A 19,827-nucleotide genomic window follows, 5' to 3' on the forward strand; every position below is an offset into this window, starting at 1 on the left:
TACATTGCCTTAATAAAATGTCAGCCTTCTAACCTTTTAATTCTTGGTGATCTCTTGAAATAATTTCAAGGTATTAGGGAACACCTGCTCAAACCATTGGAAATGAATGGAAAAAATGGATCTTACATTGGTAATCAGTGGAAAGAACACCCTTCTTACAGATAAAAAGAGTTTTGGTGTCATGCTTCTGACTTTGTGGCATTTGACATAAAACTGGGAGGTCATCATTACCTGGGAGGCCAATGAGCCAAAGCTAAAGGTACATTTAGGAACCTCCGAAGGAACCCTGGTTGAGTATGACTGCTCTAATACATTCTGTTTTTTTTTTTAACAAAAGCAATGATTAAGTTAAAACTGAGGATAAATGCAGAATATGCAAGCTGCGTGTTCTAGTATGCAAGATTAAAGAGAATCTATTATCAGATTTTTTCATAATGATAGCCTTAGGAAAAGTACCAAAGAATGTTGTCAAACATGGAAAAAATACAAATTAATGATTGCGGGATTACTGTAACAGCTGTTTACTCAGAAAATGTTTTCCTTTTATAATTGTAGTGTTTGGGGCATGTATGCGTCTTGGACCCAGTATATACTCTACTTATTTTCTGCTGCTTTTAGGCATTAAAGCATCATTTTCTACCTTTCACCGAGACATATATAGATAATATGACTCAACCTCAGATACCTGCACTTTCCATCTAAATAAAGGAACAGATGTGCCTTATAGTGAGTTTATTTCCATTGGCTCCAAGATATTGCTGGTGTGGGATCACAGCTTGGAATTATTTGCTGCCAGTGCTGATCATTTCAGAATACTGGCCTCCCACCTTCCTTTTATTTCAATTTCTTCTTGGGTTTGATCACCTGGTCTCTTCTTTCTCAGGTGTTGGATTGGTCCTGAATGTAAAATAGTTTTATTATTGTTGATCCATCTTGGTATTATTATTATTTACCCATAAAGAAAATCTGTTGCTGTAACTGCTTAAAAAAATTTAGCTAACGTTAAGTTTTATTTGTCTTTTATCTAAAAGCATATTTAAAATTCACCATGTCCACAAGGTGACAGTGTGACTGCTATGTGATTCTACTGCAAAGCAAACAATCTTGTCATCCTGCAACTAGAAATACCAGCTCTGCCTAGTAATACAACTATGTTACAAGAGGAACAAAGTAAAATAGTCATATATGGTATATACTAGAATATAAACTTATTTCAATAAAAACATAGTAAAATAAGTAGTTACTAATACCTATAATATATATGTATAATAAAAAATACAGAAAAATGCTTTTACTCAAGTATAAACCTAGGGCATAAAAGGCAGCTGACCCTGCTAGTATTCAAAACAATATTCAATAGAAATGCCGATCTTTTAAAAAAGGAAAAACTTGCCCGATGACTGTATTGTTCTTGCCTTTGTTGTTTATTGTGTTTTTTGTTTTTTCAAAATAAAAATAAAGAATGTTAAAAAAAAAAAAAAGGAAAAACTTAAAATCACTTGGGCTCAGTCTGTATATCTTTTGCAGGTTCCTTTTTTTTATAGGTTATTTGTTTCTAAATGACCTTTTGTGCATTATTTTTGGCCATCAGTAGATTAGGCTGAAATGTAAAGTGAATAACAAACAAAGGTCTTGTATCTTCCATGACAGGAGCTTGTAACACAATTTACATGAGAACACAGCACCATCTACTGGTGTGACCTTAGTACAAACTGAGATCCTTTTTGCCTAATGGTATTTTTAAGGTAATTTTGGTTTTATACTCAAGCATATACAGTATGTCATTTTTTATTTTACCTATAGTTTGATTAAAAGTCATAGCCTATCTGCACAGTGTCACATTTTTAGAACACATATTGCCCCAGTGCACATTGGTTTGGTTGTGGTAGGTTTTTGGAGGCAGGTTAAAATGGGTAAAAAAAAATTGGTAAATTACACCTTTTGTTTTTTTTATTTTCAAAAAATTGGAATGGAACTAAATACATAAAAAAGATGTTTCAAATGGCAAGTATCTATGCCAGCTTGCATGCCATGCATATTTAAGTGCCACTTTGCCTTACAATATACTGTTTTGCAGATGAATTAGGCAGAGACTTAAAAGATTGGCATGTTTATTCCAGAGGTGATTTTGCCAAGTATGGACTTTGCAGTTTGTAACATAAATATCAGAGGCAGGAAAAGGCCAATTTTATTGTAATAGTCTATTATTTTTACAACCATGCTGAGGCTGGGAGCTAAAAGAATTCATTATTTGGTGCATTAGCAAAGAGAATATAATGCTAGATATTATATAATGACAACAGGCACTGCAAAGATGAGACCTTGAGAGATAAAATGTTACACTGAGGTTTTTCTGGTTCATTTATTGGGAAGCAGCTAGCTTTAGGATTGTTAAGAAATCAGAAACCATTATGTTATTATTTTCTGAATGCATTATTTTTTAGGTTTGCAAAGTCAATGTTTTGACAAAATAGTAGAAGCAACAAGTACAAGACTTATTAAAAAACAATTAAAAATGATGGGCAGTAAACACCAATACACGGACATGTTACCATTGACCTATTCCAGAGTTTTTCAACCAGGGTTCCCACGAGTATGTGTCCCTTTCCCAGGATGTGGAAATGTGATTCATAGCCTTTACCCCTGGGCAGCTACTGTAATTCACAACAGTCAACTATTTAAAAGAATAGCCAGTCCAACCACTGTCTATAAAATGGTGTCTATAAAATGGTGGCTCACAGTTGCTATATTGTCAGTGCGTGTTGAAAGACAAGTCCTGGCTGTGAAAATGACAGCTGGAAATTGCTGGTAAATGCAGCTTGAAAGTGGTGGGAAAAGATAAGGGAGATGCTACACATAACAAAGTATTTCACATAATTTCATGGTTTGGAACGGGTTAATGTAGTCAAAATTATATATAGTTTACTGTGTTAAACAAACAAAGGAAAACATATTTCTTTGTGTAAAGCCTGTTTCTTTAACAGAGTTGCTGACAGTGACCATAATGTCACTGTGTCTTGGTCCTGTTAGGTCAAGATAGTGTTCTTTGCCATAGGTAGAGGTATATGCCCACAATGGTTTGAGGGACCTTTTGTCTGAGAATAGCTTGCAGTAGCCCTATTAATGGGTACACATGAGTAGTGTTGGTGTTCGAATTCAGGCTCTCCATAAATTTGACCTGAATATGGCTGTTCGAAATCGGATACACCCGACTCAAAAAACACGGGATTCGACGGCACAATTTTATGTGTACAAAAATGTGTTACAAAAAAATGAATGGTAAAGTAATTTATTGAATGTGTGTGAATTATGTAACTAACTTTTATTTTTTTACAGGTTATCCCACAATGATAGTGTCAGTGTGGGATTCCCGGGCACTAGCTCAAGCGTCATCAGGATTTTCCTTTCCCCAGCCAATCACAGAGCACTAGAGGTGAATGAATGGGGAAACTTGTCCCCATTTAGCCTATAGTGCCCCGGAGATCTTCCCAATGAATGCGGCCACAGTCGCATTCATTGAGATCAGCATGCGATCCGCAGCACTAGAGTTTTATAACGCTCTAGTGCCGGGGATCTTCTTAATCAATGCAGCCGCTGTCGCATTCATTGAGAACATTGTGCGATCCACGGCACTGGAGGTTAAATGGGGACAAGTCTCTCCATTCAAAACCTCTAGTGCTCTCTGATTGGCTGGGAAAAGCTTTCCTCAGCCAATAAGGGAGCACTATCCCTATTTCTGGATAGGACTCCCTGTGTTCTTGGATAGAGAAATACATACAATTAGTAAAGGGCTGCAAGAGCAATCAGGGGAGCGGGGGTGTCAGCTCTGCTCCCGATTGCCCTTGCAGTTCTTCACAGTCCCTAAAAATAACCCGAATTCTCCCACCACATGACTTTAATAATGTTCGAATTCGGCATTCGATCACCCGAACAATATCTCCCTATTCGATCGAATAGCTGTCGAATTGATTAGTGAGATATTCGACCAATACTACAAATGAGGTTCTTTGAAAACTTAGTGACCTTTGAACAAGGTATGCAAAACAGTTCACAAACCAAACCCAGTTCATTTCACTTATTCCGAAACCTTATCTGTATAGACCCCAATTGTGGAATCCGACTTACCATCAATCACACACAACAAAAATACAGTTTTTTTGGTTCAGTTGACCTCTATGATATTTTTTTTCTAAAGTTGCGGCTGTGGGCACCCTTAGTTCTTTATGCTGTAAATTCATGTATTTCTTGATGAATGGATTTACAAAAAGAGAGATTCATGAAATGACTGCGGCAGTGAAGACAAATGGGCATGCTAATTTTCTGTAGAATCCAACACATTGCGATGATAAATGGTAATGCAGAGCACTTTGTAATGTAACTTTTAAAGGATAATATATGATACCTATGAAATGTAGAACAATGTTATATAAATGTACAGCATGATAAATAGCAGTACACTTTCAATATACTGTGATTCAGCAAGAAGTTTATTGCTATACAATGTTCCATTGAAGAACACACAGCCATTTTTCATTCCCCGTATTTACATTTTATGCTAATAATTGTTTAGTCTCTGCTGAGGTTCAACCCCTTATAAGGACAAAATTTACTGCTCGAGGGTTAACTTTAGGATTCTGTTCAGTAGGAAAGCAACAATGATCCAAGGTGTAGCTATATAGCTATAGCTATAACACTGCAAGTGATTGACTTGCTGATGATTTGACACTTGCCATCAAAATATTTGTTTCATAAAGCATATTTCTTGTCCACATATGCTTACACGCAACATTTGTCACTGTCTGCCAAATTTAACAAGTATTAGAGTTTTAATAATAAGAGTATCAAAGAAGGACTATAGTACTTTAAAAATGCTTTACTTTGAATACTGAATGGACTCTAGTTATAAAACCGTGAATCTGACATTCCCTCAAACATTCCCTTATGGAAATCAATTACAGCTATCGATAAATGTGGGCCTGGAAAATTCCCTGAGGGAATGTCAGATTTCCTGTTTTATACTATATATATATATTTTATATTATAGAGCCCAATAGTTTGTAAAGCTTAGAACACAATAACGTTAGTTCTACTTGATTAGGTAATTGAAGTGAATGCAGAATCACAACATTGGATATGTAGGATTAGCGTTCACATGAAGCTGACCTATCACCACATTTTCAGCATTATGTGAAAACGTGGCTATCCCTTTATCAAATTATTACTATTTTTTAAATTAGCCATTGTGGACTTGAACCTGACACAGTAGCTGGTAAAAACCCTTTGCCACAAGCTGTTTTTGTTTCATTCACCATCCTCTGACAATAGTCAGAAACAAGGACTTGGGCTATCTTACCGATCTCCATCAGCAATTAGTGACTTGGCCCTCTCTTACAATCAAAACATTTTGATACTCTCAATAATTTGGATCTAGTACCACCAAAATGATTGCTCCATGGTAAAAGGGTCAGATGATATAGCAGGATTGCCTTTTCCCCACCTTTAAACCCTTTAACCCTTGGTATTGAGCCCTCGGATATATGATCCTCCTATGTCCCCTCCGCTTCTGTCTTTACCACATCAGCAGAAAATACTAAAGGGGAAACCTGCAGCCTCATGGGATACTAATATTACATATCCTTCTGCCCTTTCTGTGCTTGCATGAGATAGGGAACTGGGCCTCCAGGGGTCTTCCTCACCTGGAAGAAAGAAGAGTCAGTATTGGATGGAAAACTCCAGGAAAGAAGAGATTAGCCAAGATTCACTCGGTGCAGTTTGTTTATGGATTGTGTGCTTTTAACAAGTAAAGGTAAGTGCATTATCTTTTTTGATTTTCGCACTTTAACAAATTAAATTTTTCTTTTTTTACTAAATAATCCGTAATAAAGAAATATTCCTTCCTAAATCTCTACTTACTTTTATCAGGTTTTATGAAGAAGATCAAATGCAGAGTTTTTTAAGGTAAACCTTTTTGCAAGAGTTATATAAAAGCTGCCATTGCTGACCTCCTTCTGAGAGTAATAATTGTCTGGATATTTTGCTGACATTTCGACTTCAGTAACATGATATTTCATTAAATATGAATATCAGTAAAGTCAGAGTAAAATGGGAAGTCTGTATCTGCTTACTTGGGTTAGTAACGGAAGCAAGAGGGTAAAACCAGCCAGGCAACTAGCATTTAAAGAAATGTGGGCAAAAGCCGCCATGTTTCTTTTAGAAAATACATTTTTATTGGGTTTTATATTCTTTTTACTGAATATTTAATAAAATGCCAGACCTCCTTCTTTTCTGCTTTCAATTTTTTCAAAGGAAAGAAACACATTCTTTAAGCAAAACATTTAAGGATTAGAAATTGAAATTGTTTTGGTTACCAGTTTACTGCTTATTTTTGTACCATTTCAGGATATTTAATGGAGTGGAACTGATTAAAATCAAAACATTCAATTTAATTATCAAGATCACAGCCATAAATCAAAAACTCCTGGGGTTTTGTTTATAAATGTTTTCACCCAAAATCTGCCTAACTTTTACCTCGATGTACACACTTTTCACATTGGATTCAAACAGAACATTCATAAATTAGCTTTTACTCATGATTTAAATAATTTTTTCTGAATAAATTTAATGTGAAAAGTGTAAAAAATCTGGGTAAAAGATGGGTGAATTCTGGATGAAAACATAACTGAAACCTTATATTATAAGGTTATATTTAAAAAAACAGTCAGACATTCCCTCACACATCCCCCTGTGGGAATCTTGCAGATCTTGCATGTGTTTCAATGAAAATGACTTTCACCAGGGAATGTATGAGGGAAAATAAGATTCCCTGCTTTGGAGTTTTTATTTATGGTTTGCTGAATAATTGGAAGCCCATTTTTCTGGCTTCATATACAATGCCAGCCATTTTGCTCTATTTTATGTAATAAATAGTTTTTATGTAATAAACAGTATCTGTCAGGTTATTGAAGCATCTATGGGTTTGGGGTAAAAGCTGAAGAAATCTTGGGTAAAAACATTTATAAATGCACACCAAATTCTGTCAGTTTTATCAATATTTAACACTAAAAAATTTCTACTGAGATTGAGGGGCTTTACCAACCCATAAAAACTTAGATATGATTCAACAAAGTAGAAAATTTTAAAATATTTTCATATTACGTTAATTATATAATAAATCAAAATTATTGTGCTAACAAACATAAAACAATCTTCTGATACAAAGTAGTAATTTACTCTACAAGAACAAACTTTAAAATAGAGAGTGATAAAATGTTACAACACAAAGTTTCTCTTACCGATGCGTTTCACAAATCTGACTCTGCTTCCTTAAGGATGTTTATTGAAACGGGGAATTTTTAAACCAATTTTTAAAAAACATACATCCTATTTATCACATTTTATTTATTTATTGATTTAATTCTTTACCCTACTTTTTGGTTAGCTTAGGTCGGGGACAGGTTCAGGAAACGCAGCAATCATCCCAAATTCTGATGGTCCAACAAGTATTCCCCAGGGTACTGAATCAGTAATTCCCATAAATAAGGTGTTGAAACGTTGACCTGCCTATGATCTCCTTTCACAATGTGAGTCCTCCACATAACAGCTGATTGCTGCGCCACTTCGACAATATTATATCTAAGGACTTACATTGTGAAATGAGAACATAAATGCAATCTAGGTATCCATTCACATACTGTACATATCCTATGGATATTTAGTATAACATTAAAAAGCAACTTTGCCAAGATAATGGACATTGAGCTATATACATGTTATTAATATGCATTAAAAGTGTTTGCAGCGCTTTCAAAGAAGAAAAGGCTGGCTTCTCTACTCTACTTTAAAAGTGACATTATTCCTCATCAAAGATCACAACAAATATTTTAAACTACTGTGTCCGCTTAGAAACACCTGCTTGTTCTTTACAATAACGGGCTAGCAGAATGTTAAAATTCTGGCACAACACAAGGTAATGATGAGAAACTTTAAAATCAAAATTTCTTCTTGTCGCTTACAAATACAGAAGTCAGGGATGACTTGTGGACAACCTGCTTTTGCTGCAGAATATAGAAATGTTTTAATCTTAATTTCTGGGTACAGGTCCACTTTAAAAATAATACGCTTTTAGGGTTAAATTATACCAGAATGCTTACATAACATATTGTATTTTTTTCCCATAAAGCCAGTGGAAAAAGTGGTGAGTTTCTCGGCATAATAGGCTGACCATTAGAAAAGAGTATTGTGTGATAAATTACCCAGGGAAAATTGATGTTCTTTCTGAGATAATAGCAATTTTTCACTGGCTAGACATTGATGAATCTAATCTTACAGGAGTTAAAAGAAAGTGGGCTTGCTTTTTTGTTTATTTATTTAATTTGTGTCACACATCCAAGCTACAGTACATGTCAGTGTTGTCCCCTAAGGGGAAATAAAAATACAGATAAAAATGAATATATTTTAACAGTGCAAAATAAAAAAATCAAAATGTCATGAAATCAGATCATCTTAGTGGGGATACTTTTCCCAAACATACCTGTGAAATATAAACTATTAAAATAAAATTATTTTAAGTGAATATAAAATAGGATGCAATTGTTTCTTGTGGTTACATAGCAGCAATCATGCAGCATTTTTTAGACTACATAGGATACATTTACATCGTGAGCTGTAATGTCTTTTTTACATTCATTAAAATTACCAATGAACATTGTAGGGACAATTTGTGTACCAGTAGGGATCAGAGGGCTGATTCTCTTGATTTTGATTTTGTAGAAAAACTAACTATTAAACCTCAGATTCGGATTCCACCATGTAACATAGCTAGTGAAAACTGTCTTTAAAAATTGTTCTTCTTTAGGTAATTGTTTTACGTAGTTTTGCCTCAATTGCTATCCACCTTATACTACAATTATATAATTTCCCTTGATATGTAATTACCCAATGCCACATCACTATATTTCAAATCCAAAAACTGGAAACAAAGCTCACAGGACTTTAAAGCCATATGTTGCTAACAATATAATGTCATACAATTCTACAGTAAAAAAAGCATACAAGGCATTTTATTTATTACAGTTAAAATCCATAAAAAGTAGTTATGTAAGTTACATATCCATATCAAATGTAGCAAATGTGCATTTTCCACTTTATCAGGAATATAGAGACTTACAATACCAAAGAAAGTTTGTTTTAAAAAAAGATAAAACAAAACCAAGGCAAAAACAAATCTCACTATTAATTTCATAGTGATACAACAGCATTATTACAAATGAAGTTTAAATGAAACATTACTTACACATATAAACAGCACATATTCTATATTGGATAGACTAATTTAATACCCAAATAAGTAATTTTGATACAACATCTATAATCATGTACATTCAACACCAATATTAAGTCCATATGTGTTACCGATATCAAATACCACTAACTAAACATTACAAATTTAAATTCAAATAGGTGTAAAACAATTAACCAAATAATACTTGAAACAAATAAATACAACAAAATGTTATCCTCCACTAATAGAATAAATTCTATTTTCTATTGATATTACATTTTCTATTTAATGTACACGAATACCTAATTAGTTGGAGCTATATAAATCCTGTTTATTACTAATATTAATATTGATGTACCAGACCCGCCACACATGTACATGGTATTAGTAATTTTGAAATGTGTCATGGACTCTATAAACTTTTGTTTGGGGTCCCCAAAGCACCCTAGTGTAATGCTGACAGGCACTGGGCTGTTCTGCATTCAGGTGCCTAGAAGGAAGGTCTCATGAGGAGGGTGGAGGAAGTCCCACCTTTCTGATCCCCATGAGAGAGCAATAGGGGGTTTCAGTGTCTCCTATAAACTAGTTGCATGCAGGTCAAGTCAAGGATGTAAAAATGATGCATAACACAGTTACAGAGAGGCCCATAGCCATAAGAAATTAGGCGCAGGGCCCACATGACAGGGTGTAAGGCATAGCCCAGGGACGGTAAGGGTTAATAAAATGTGGTAATGGTTTGGAAGGGGCAGTGGTAGCATGAAGCTTGAGATAGGAGGGGATTGGGTGATTGATTGATTGATTAGGGGATTAAGGATTGTTTATAAGTGGAGAAACGGAAGTGGGAGACCCTCTTTTAAGAAGAAAAGGTTTCCCACCCACCTGCCCTATTTTAATAGCCTAAAAATTTGGTAGGTTTGGTAGTTTTGGTGGTTGGGGTCCTGGAAGGCTAAGATCCTGTGCATGTTAAAGTGGTGGATTTGGCAGAAGGGATCCTCTTGGGTGGGGTTCCCCCCCCTGTGTGGTGGAATGAAGGTCATGGCTCCTGAGAAAGTGCTGGGCAGCTGGGGGACAAGGTTGAGATGTTAGAGGTGTTAAAATCCTGATGGGTGCAGATTTTGCCTTCTGAGACCTGCAGCCAGGTTGTTCGGGTTTATAACTGGAAGGTTAGAGTTTTATAACATAAAGGATATTGTTTGTTATGATTATGTATTGTTAAAAGAGGGGAATTAGAGTGTTAGGTAATTAGGTTATATTTAATTGATGTTGATTGATGTTATGTTAATTTATGCTTTCATATAAAGGTTTAAAATTGGGTTACTTATTTGGTATTGGTTATTCATTTGTTATACTTGAATGGTTTTTTATTTAATTATTGTTAAATAATCAGCTGCTTGCCAGCCAAGTACAAATTGGGTGTTTGTGTATTTTTGGTGGTTGGGTAATGGTTGGTAAGCAGGTGGGGGATGGGGGTAGGAAGGATTTTCTGGTAGTGTGTTCAATGGGAAGGGAAAGAAGGTCCGAGCTACCCTGGTCATGTGCCTGCAATCTAGTGTTGGCAAAAGGAGAGGGTTACCCGGTATTCCTTCTTACTGCACAATCAACTGTTTGAGCAAAATTGGCTATCCCACACTTGGACTAAGAAGACAACTCATTATTACAAGAACAAGTCCAGTGGTTTGAGACTAATGACTACTAGATATCTAATGTTACCTATATCATTTATCAGAAGGGCCAAGTAGTACACACATTTAGCATTTCAAAAGAAATTGCACTTCTGGATAGCATTTTAAATTATTAAATAACTGGGCATTTAGAAAAGCAGTAATACCCCAAGATGGAACACAGATAGGAAAAAGACAGAAATTAAATGGCAGAAAGGAATATTTTAGACTTCAAATAGTAAGAAGGTATCTTTTTCCCTGTGGCCATCTAAGGTCATGCAAATTTTACTTTCCATATCTTATATTACTTCTCTATATGTTCCAACCTTTTTTTTGTAGACAGCCTGCTTGCATGTAAATTGCTGTAATAGTGTACCAATTATGTGACATTTCGTAGTCCTGAAGACAGGGCACATTGTAATACTGTACTGGAGAACTGCCAAGATGTGTGTCACTGACTGAAGTGAAAAGCCTTGATATTTTACATCTTCTTCTGCTATAATATAGGTTTGGATACTAAAAAAGAGAAAAAGATAAAAAGGCCCCTGGGGGTTACAGTAAAATATGATTTATTGACATGCTAATACATGCATAGTTCTACAACTTAAGCATTGAGGAGAATGGCATTTCAATATTAACTGTTAAAGGTTAAAAAGCTTTTGACACGCGGCGTATTTAACATTATAGTCTATCAAACCATCATCAAACAGAGGCTTAATATGTTTGAGACCTTACATTATGATTGGAGGAGGAGAAATGGGAACACATTGCTGCCTATACTTTTATGGTAATACAATATTGGACCTGTGGCAAGAATATTAAATTGATTTTTTATAGTTTAGGATACTTAGTTTGTATGTTCTCCTTCCAGTTCCTGTCTTTGTATTTCTTAATTTAGTTTGATTATTACTATAAAAAAAATCAAATGGAAATATTTATTGTATGAGACACTCGATGAGAGACGGACACTCCTTTCCAAGCACAGTAAAGTATAATGCATATACTCAAGTATAAGCCGAGATTTTGTACCTGAAGAGGCTATTGGAATAAAGAATATTGGTTTATACTTGGATTTCCCCTAATGGTATGTCCTAAAACTGTATTTCTTTCTGATTTGACATATGTCAGACAAACCTGTCAAAGGCAAGCCAGTTGCACACTTTACATTAAGACACAGCTTTATCTGGGCTGGTGTGTATTGTGTGTGACACTGTGTGGCTGAATAGATTTGGGTCACCTGTAATTTCCTATAGAGAGTATAGTTTGACCATTGAATAGGTGGTTATTCTCAGCTGGTGAGTGTTCTTTTTTTAGGGGTGTGAAGACACTAACAGGTTAATTTACTGAAGGAAAATAAGCTGGTCACATAGCAAAGTGAATTATCCCCTTGCAAGAAATATTTCACTTAGCTCAGTAAATGAAATGCTCTGCTGACTTCAGCCATCCAATCAAGTCCAAGAAAAAATTCTGTTTGGTTAGATTTCCTTGTATCTGATTGGGTATACTTTGCAAAGTGAATTTTTATGGCATGCATTTGGCTAAGTGAAATATCACTTGAAAGATGACTTTTCACCTTGGCAATTGAACATCAAAAATAATTTAGGTGTATCAACTGCTAAGTGGACACTTTAGAGCCACTTTTGGTGTTATTATAGATTATTGTCATACTTCAATGGATTGGATTTCGTGATAATGCTATTGGTGGCCTCAAGATCCTTGTATTAACCTCCCTAGTGGTAACCCCGAGTGTGACTCGGGGTAGAAAAAAGTTGCTAAAAGCGGTAACTCAGGGTAGGTAATCCTATGGGAGGTAATAGTAAATACAGCCTTACCTTATCCGCCGGCGTCCCGCGTTGTCCATCGCCGCGATCTCCTCCTTCTTCTCTCTTCCTCCGGCCAGTTTCTGCATCCGATGAGTCACCGGGGAGTTTCCGGGAACGTCGGTGCGTGTGTACGTTGCCGGCGGGGTGAGGGTGAGATTTTTTAATTTATTCAGTTTATTATTTTTACATAATTTTGTGTTTCAAACTTTATTATACTCATACTATTATATTATACTGTAAAAAAAATTTTCATGAAAAGCAATGTACCGCTTTTAGACATATAAAACCGGAAAGAAATGAACCATTAGGGAGGTTAATTGATGGGGCAATAGGCTTGATTTTTTTGCACTGTATTTTGAATATAATACATTTTTACAGTTTTTGTTTATACACTAATATTACATGTATGATATGAGATAACCTTTTATTTTCTAATATTTTAATGTATATTGCATATGAGTATTTTAAAATAGATTTTAAAGTGTGGAGTGCTGCTGATGTTTATTCATTTATTTGTGCAATCAGCGGTTTCAAAGTAGATCTTTTATGCTATTAAATGCTTAATAAAGGGGAGGCTTTATTTTTTTATGGCAGTGTTTTGTTTTTAGAATGTTTCTCCTTCACTAGGAGAAGGTGATTTAGGAAAGAAGGTTGGTCCATAGAGTGTAGGAGGACCTGCAACTTTTTTGGTCCACTTTATATCATTGCTCCACACAAGCAACATAATTCACCCCACCCAAAAGTGTCCCTAAACTCTGCTGTATGTAACTGTATGGGCTGCTACTGTATAACATTTTGTATAGAATTTCTTTATCTCATGTCTTTATTTATTAGCCAACCACCCAAAGTGACCAGAGTTGGTACAATGCCAGGGGTGTTAATAAAGTTAACCTTTTATTCAATTACAATTTAAATTCATATTAAATCTCCTTAAAAACAAAAAAACACACTCCAATTACTCAAGTCTTGGCAGTACAGCTTTGTGCCAACCCATGTCACTGTCACTTTGTGGGACAGTCTGGTCTGCATGTACATGTGGAGATGGAGATGAGGAACGAATTACAAATCATTGGAGACATTCATCAACCTTGTCACTTAGGAAGGCAATGCTAATCAGAAGCAGTGAGGCTGAATATAACACAGGCTTACTATGTTAGTGATCTCATCCTCTGCTTCTCTAAAGTAGCACTCCAATAATATAAAACCTGCCCTGACCACTTCCTAAAGCTGAACCTCAAAACACATGAAACTTAACAAATTAAGAGCATATAAATTTATGCGTATAAATAAAACCTTCCAAAAGATTTTTTAACTATCCCTTTAACCTGAGATTTACAGACCTTTGCAGAACAACCAGACACCACCCTTCTTCAACCCTATCTGCTGTTAGGAGGTGCCCTCCGGGCGTAAAAACCCAGGCGATACCTCACCGCAGGAGGCCGACTCTGTTTTTGCCTCACCAGGATGGACTGATTTCCTGTGTTCTGACCTTGGCTAGTTTTTGGATTCTTGTCTTTTACTCTGCATGTATGGTTTTGTATTCTGCATTTAGTGGGCGCCGAGTTGGCTGCCGGCCTATCTCCAGACACCATCCATTGCGCAAGTCCTGGGGGCAACCTAGTGCTGGGAGACACAACCAATCTCCCGAGGCTGAGTGGGGGGTGCTATAGGCGAAGACTGCGGCATAGATTGGGGGATTGGTGTCTGGGGAATACCGACATAGATCAGGGCCTTACATCTGCAAAGACAGGGAAAGATCAGGAGAAGACTAATGAGGTCAGCTCTCTTCACAACCCCTGCTCTCATTACTATGTTTCTTTTAAGGATATTCATATGCAGGACATGATTGGTGTCAAATCCTATCTCTCCTTTCCCAGTTTTAGTGCTACTGTATGGAAACTGGGACTTTTTTTGCAGATCCAATTTCAAAATTCGGAATAAACTACCACATTTTAATTTAGAGCCAAACGAAACTTAATAAAACAATCAATTACTACAGTAAAATGTATGTTTTTTTTTATCTGTGCAAGAAATCCTTGTTTAGGTAATTTCCTTCTGGCTGTATGTAGGCTGCCACTATTATGAAGGCATTAGATTTTTCTTACCTGGATACCTAGGTATCTCTATTCTGTCTCAGTGTTACTTGAATTTAGAGTAATGGGGCCCAAACACATTTTTGCTCATCATCTGCTAAAGTGCTTTGCATGAACTCAAATGTTATTGCAAAGCAATCATTGTGAACAGAGGAAGCTCTGATGCATATGCATTGAAGTGCCATGCAATGCACCAATGCACTTCAAAAAATTTCAGCACTGTTTTTTTTATTTTTGTTTTTGTGACTTTTGGTGCATTTATTGTTAATAGGAAGCCTTAACACAATGCAAGTTAACCAGTACAAAACTAGCAGCACCACAGTGAGGAGAATGGAGTCTTAGGAAATTTGCCTTAATATTTATAACTCCAATTAGGAACTTCAACATGAGTGGGAATGAGATTCCCACTTCTAAGCAACTAAGTATAGCTGAGTGATCTAATCATTTAAAGGGACCCACAGTGAACCGCATCATTCTTCCACGGGCTCAACCGCAGTCCCAATCTTTTCCACTTGAATGAATGGGAGCAGTTGGGAACCATGCTTTGCCCATAGCTGCAACAGATTGTGGTGTGGTCCCCAAATGTTACAAGTTTACTTCTGGCTGTGTGATTGCTGTAAATAACTGTGCCATTGTGTAAATGTGGTTAGTGGCAGTTAGCAACTTCCAGGTGCACAGCAGCAGTTTGCGTGGTTTTCTGCCTTGGGTGTAAAAGGGTCCTGAAAGTTATCCATTCCTGATAATCAATCTTCTGCAGTTTTTAATCAATCAGACCCAAAATATGGACACAAAAGCAAATTATTGGACATTAAACCTGAACTCTAGGACAAAAAAGTAAACCTACCCTTGTAGTGGCTCTATTCCTACACCTAGATGTTTAGGTCTAGGTGCATGGAAGGGGAATTATACCTACCTCTTCCCTTGCTCTGCTTACATTGCCCTGGGTTGTGGGCTGACCCTTGGGGTCCCCCAATTTCTATGCAGGGCTATTGGTCCCCCTGGGCAGAGGATGATGTCAGAACCTGCCACCACAGCACAGAAAGCCTTAGGGACTGTTTCTACAGAAGGGGGAACTGCATGAGCGAGGAAACAAGTTAAATTCTTTTGGAACCTCTCCTAGACACGAATGAGTGGGCAGCCACAATGCATTGGGTGTTTTTTTTTCTCTAGTTAAGGTTTAAAGCTTATTACAATAAATATTTATTTTGTACATATTGACTCCCACACCCCATGCGTTATTCATATCTGGGAATTGAACATTTTGGTGTGAAAGTGATTTCAAAGAAGCAAAGAGAGTTTATATATCTTTTAAATTGTTTCTTATCACTTTATTATGGAAAAGAACATTGGCTATTGTATTTGCAAAGCTTGTGTTGCTTTATAATTAGCCTCCAATTAAATCACAGCCCTCACATTAAAAATTAATAAAGAGCTACAAACACACAATCATATATATATAATCTATTGTTGTAAAGTGTTCTTTTTTTTAATAGGTGTTCATTTATGCAGTTTAATTGTTTAGACCAGTAATTCTTATTCTTGTCATCATGGGGGAACCTTTGAAAAACCGTTCCTGTCCTTAGGGAATCCTTCTTATACTTAATATGTCAACAACTCATAGTATATTAGCATAGTGATCAGTGGGAAGAATGCTTCTTACATTGGTGACCAGTGGGAATAATGTCACCCTTACATTCCCTATCATTGGTGTCAGGTAAAAGGACCTGAGACGTTCAAAATGCTTGTTGCTCAATGAACCCCTTGAGCAGACTTTCTCTACCTTTTTAACATAGCGGAACCATTGAAATCATTTCAGGTAGTTGGGGAAGCCCTGCTATACAAAATATAGCCACAGCTCACAGTACATTAGTGTAGTGGTCACTGGAAAGTATGCCTGGCCATTGGGAAGAATGTCACCTTTACAGGTAGCCAAAAAAATTGTTGGTGTCACTTGAGCTGACCCGAGAGGCACAAATTGTTTTTTGCTTGGGGAACCCCTATCTAACTCTGGAGGAACCCTAGAGTTCCACAGGATCCTGGTGGAGTGTTTTTTTCTGGCTTAATCTGGAGGGCAGCAATGTCAGCCTAAATAAAAACTAAATGCCCAATGATTCCTTGCATTATGTATCATGGGTGTTTATACTTGTAGTCTCAGCTTTCTACAACACAATGGGGTAGCTACAAGAGAAGACTTTCTAAATCAGTGGCCGCCAACCTTTTTGGCCCCGCAGACTACTAAAATCACCGCATGCGTGGGGAGACGGGTGTCACTTAAAGGGGAGAAACCTCCCAGAGTGACATCATTAGGACATAACCCCGCCCACTCTCCCATCGCAGATCTGAGCCTGCGATGGTAGAGTGGTTGTGTGCAGGAACACAACCTGCCCACTCCCCGAGCCTGGGAACTGTACAGGGGACATGGTCAGCGACTCTGACCAGTGTGTCCCCCCAGTGGGGTCTTTCTCCCGACCCCGCTCGGGGGTGCACCGGCCAGAGCCTCGGACCCCCAAAATTTTCTCCGGACCACTGGTTGGCGACCGCTGTTCTAAAAAAAGCATGAATTGTAGCCAAGGATATGCAGTTCTCTGCAAAGGATATATAGTGTTTATGGGGACCTAGTAAATACATATTATTGGAACGACAGGAGAACCGAATGTATAATTAGGACATAAAACAAATGTTCTTTTTTGACTTTAATCACACTTTAGGTTAAACAGATTGAAAAGCACTTTCCAGTCAGCATCAACAGTAACCTTTAAGCTGCAGAGTGGCAGAACCCACTACCTGCCTAGTACCCCATTGTAATAATGTACTACAGTATTCCACTAAACGTTCTCAGTTGGGGATTTGGTGATCTGAGAGTGTGCAAGAAAGCGATCATCCCCCCACACACACACACACCACTGCCAGCTATTTCTGATTTTCTTCCATATAAATAAATTTTGAAAAATTGGTACTCATGATAATTGTAAGGTAAAGGGTCTAACAAATCCAAATCAATGTTCGCTCTAACTGTAGCAGACAAAAATAAAATCTTCTAGCTTGCAGGACAGGACTGTGCCGTGTGGCAAAACTGTAAAAATCCCAAGACTGGATAATCAGAAATACAAATCTTTAGGCAGATATAAAAGCTCCATTATGTATCAATTTGCTAACATTAGTATAATAGAACACATTACTATCCGTGAAGCTCCTAATGCTAAATATGCCTTGGAATGAAAACAAAGATTTTCTTTCAATCAAAATTAAAAAAAAAAAAATTTAATTACTTTTTTTTTTAATTTAAATTATTGCATATAAATGCAGCAAATATTATATTGCTGTGAAATCAATGCTGCATGAAAAATTGTCTGGTTGCTGTTACTCCGTCGGTGGCTTAGTAAAGGGTCTATTGATCCGTGTAACAAGTACGTGTCTGCGGTCATGATGTCACATGCCGGGATCTTACATCCCTGGCTATAAGTGACAGATTTAGCATAGACCGCACTTCCCTGGCCAACGTGCTTGATGCATGGCTGGGACAATCAATGCACTTCTGGAACAGTGAGAAGTGTTAATAAGGCTCATTCATCAAAATCGCCGTGGCTTCTGTCCCTAAACTCTTGTGTGAAACAGTGACGTGGATTTATTACCATCATAAACATCATCAAAAATGTTTATGTGTTTGTTATAAATGATACAAATTCATCAGCAAGCTGAGTAAACAACATCACTTAGAGCTGATGTGAAAATGGCAGCAAAAGCCACCAGCTTCATAAATCAAGCATTAAAAAACACTAAAGCGATAATTATCATGAAATGAGATAGACGTATGTATATATGTCTTTGGAAATCTGCGCCCTTTGTGTACCAATTTATAATATAAGTACTTTCTTTACCAGCCTATTGCACTTCTGTTTTCATGGCTTTAAGCTAAACTTTGAAAAAATGTAAGTATTCGTTAAAGCGGAACTTTCATTGAAAAAAACTTACCTTTACTGGTGAAAATCCATTGATCCCAAATGTTCCTGTACCATGCTGGCTTCCTTTCCAGGCTTCCTCCTTTCTTTTTACCAACCATCTTTTTCTTCTTCTTCTGGCTTCTGCTCACAATCTCCTATTGTGCAGGTACGAGATTGGGCGACTTGTCTTTTTGAAAATGTGAGTATTTAAAATTGCTGATATCACTGCGCACTTTTCAGGAAAGCCCTTTATGATGCATTGCCCGATATCCAGAAGGATCAGCCCATAGCCTCCTGGTTGGGTGACGTAAGTATCCCCATAGGCTGTGAGTTTCCCACGGCGGTAAAGACCTCTCCCAAAAAATGTTTTAAAACAAGCAGGTAAAAAAAACAAATAAAGTTAGACACCCTTTTATATAATGTTAAACATGTAGTGATATATCCGCTTTGAATGGATTTTTACATGTAGTTTTCATATTCTGGTGATTTGTCTTCATATTATTCTTCTGTAATCTTTTACATATAGACTGGGAGAGGGAAAGTCAATACTTAAATTCAATAAGGGGAATTATTTTTTTTGCGGTCAGTCTAACATGAGGACAAGCTTTCAAAAGGTTAAAGAAGGATGATGTTTTCAGTGCCCTGTTGTCCTTCAATTTAGTTTAACTGTTTAGCTCGCGGGTGTCAAACTCAAATACACAGAGGGCCAAAATTAAAATTTAAACAAAGTGGTGGGGCAACTGTGAAATTTATTGAAAAATTTGAGGACATTTTTCCTTCTCATTAGATATAAACCCTTTTCATATGGAAACAAAGAGGTTTTGCTTCACATTCAATCTGGAACAAGACTATAATAGAGAAAGAGGCATTTTTTTTTATTTTATTTAAGAAAAAATCTTTTGTCTCTTTCTTTATTTGTAGCCTTCTGAGTTAAATTTCAATGATAACCTTTTTGCACAGGCTAACAATATTAATAATTGTCTTCTTTGAAAATCCAACCATTCAAGTCCATGCCTTGGAGTAGCAAGG

Source organism: Pyxicephalus adspersus, chromosome 1 (assembly GCF_032062135.1).
Source record: "Pyxicephalus adspersus chromosome 1, UCB_Pads_2.0, whole genome shotgun sequence".
NCBI lineage: Eukaryota > Metazoa > Chordata > Amphibia > Anura > Pyxicephalidae > Pyxicephalus > Pyxicephalus adspersus.